Consider the following 2,294-nt stretch of genomic DNA (forward strand, 5'->3'; position numbering starts at 1 on the left):
AAATAAAATCAGAAATGGGAAAAGAATCATTAAAATTGAGAAATACAAAGGTTCATAAGAGACTACCATGAACAATTATATGCCAACAAATTGGACAACCTAGAACAAATAGATAAATTCTTAGAAACATAAAACCTGCCAAAACCAATTCACAAAGAAATTAGAAATCTGAACAGAATAACGAGTAAGGAAATCGAGTCAACAATTTAAAATCTATCATCAAGGAAAATCCCAGGACCAGATGGTGTCATGGCTCAGCTGGCTTGAGGTCCTGCCTGCTGGCAGAAGCCCAGGAAAAACTGCAGAATAGGGGAGGGTAGAAAAGAGCAAGGCTTGCTCCAGACTGCCTGACTGAGGAACTGAGTGTCTGAGAGAGCCCCACCTCCACACGTAGACTTTCTAGTTGAGTGGGGCTACTTCAGCCCCTCCCAGGAAGCTTTGCCCAGAGATAGGGAACAGACCTTTGACCCCTGCTAAAAGCATCTGTGGAGCTTGAGGGCAGGCTCACCCAACCCAGTCCCATCCAGCCTCACTCCCCTCCCTCACCTGCCCCTGCTGAGGTGGAGAATAGGACACAACTGGAAGTCCCAGGGCCCCACCTGCCACCTGGAGCATTACAGTGCTTTTCCTGAGGAACTACAGCTGGTCACAGGACCCAAAAACAACACTGCAGCTTATTCCTTTTGGCAAGCACCACCTACTGACAGGGAGGTCAATTTGCACACCCTTTTACTACATCTACTCACTCATCACACAGGGTTCAATCAATTCTCACCCACAAGTACCACCTACTGCCTCAGAGATTAAACTGGGCATGTCATTATTAAACAAAAGAAAATCCAAAAGTAAGAAGCAACAGCTGCTCCAGACGAGACGGAATAAGTGAAAGAACTCCAGAAGTAAGAAGAATCAAAGAAAAAGGACATTCCCCAAAAGGGAGCACCAGCTCTCTAGCAATGGATACCAACCAAAATCAGAATATTGAAATGACAGATGAAGAATTTTGAACATGGATTGTAAGGAAGCTCAATGAAATGCAAGATAAAATGGAAACCCGACACCAAGAAACTACAAAAACAATGCAGGAAATGAATGAAAAATTCACTGAAGAAATTGAAATATTAAAGAAAAATCAAACCTAACTTTCAGAAATGAAAAATTCATTCAAAGAATTACAAACCACAGTAGAAAGCTTTAAGAATAGGTTAGGTCAGGCAGAAGAAAGAATCTCAGAGCTTGAAGACAACATGTTTCAATTAAACAAGTCAGTCACAGAGATAGAGCAGAGAAATAAGAGGAATAAGCAAAGCCTACAAGAAAAATGGAATTATGTAGAGGCCTAACAAGAGACTCATAGACATCCCTGAGGGTGAAGAAAAAAATACACAAGGGTTGGATAATTTATTTCAGGGAATAATTGAGGAAAATTTCCCTGGCCTTGCTAGAAATCTAGATATCCAGGTACAAGAAGCTCAAAGGACTCCTGGGAGATTCATCACAAAGAGGCAAACACCATGATACAAAGTCATCAGACTGGCCAAAATAAACATGAAAGAGGCACTCCTATGAGCCCCAAGGTGAAAACAGCAGATAATTTACAAAGGAAAACCCGTCAGACTAACTGCAGACTTCTCAACTGAGACCTTACAAGCTAGAAGGAATTGGGGCCCCATTCTCAGTTTTCGCAAACAGAATAATGCCCAGTCTAGAATTTTGTATCCTCTAAAACTAAGTTTCATATATGAGGAGGAAATAAAGTCTTTCTCAGACAAGCAAACACTGAGGGAATTTGTCAGGACAAGACCAGCCCTGCAGGAAGTACTCAGAACTGCATTATATACAGATCAGCACAATAGACAGTCACCAGCATAAAGTCACCCAAAAGCTAAAGGTCAAAGGCCAGATATCACAATGGCTCAACAGATAAAACAAAGTTCTATTCAACAGGTTGAACAGATATCCACCCCCATTATCAATTCTTTCAACAAATGTGAATGGCTTGAACTGCCCACTGAAGAGACATAGGCTGGCCGAATGTATAAATATATATAAGTCTGGTATCTGCTATCTTCAGGAAAAACACCTAACCCACAAGGACTCATTCAGACTCAAATTGAAGGAATGGAAAATAATATTCCATGCAAATGGGCCAAAAGAAAGCTGGTATAGCAGTTCTCATATCAGATAACTTAGTCTTCAAATCAACAAAAGTAATGAAGGATGAAGATGGACATTATATAATGGTAAAGGGAACAATTCAACAAGAAGACATAACAATTCTAAATATTTATGCA

At 40.6% G+C, this 2,294-nt stretch overlaps 1 protein-coding gene across 2 annotated transcripts in view; it reads right to left on the minus strand.

The window, feature by feature from the left end:
• The window catches only part of KIAA1324L (KIAA1324-like ortholog), a 174,342-nt gene that overhangs the window by 1,214 nt on the left and 170,834 nt on the right, over positions 1-2,294 (minus strand). The gene's annotated exons all lie outside the window — the stretch shown is intronic.

Source organism: Propithecus coquereli, unplaced genomic scaffold (genome assembly GCF_000956105.1).
Source record: "Propithecus coquereli isolate 6110/MARCELLA unplaced genomic scaffold, Pcoq_1.0 Scaffold199, whole genome shotgun sequence".
Classification (NCBI taxonomy): domain Eukaryota; kingdom Metazoa; phylum Chordata; class Mammalia; order Primates; family Indriidae; genus Propithecus; species Propithecus coquereli.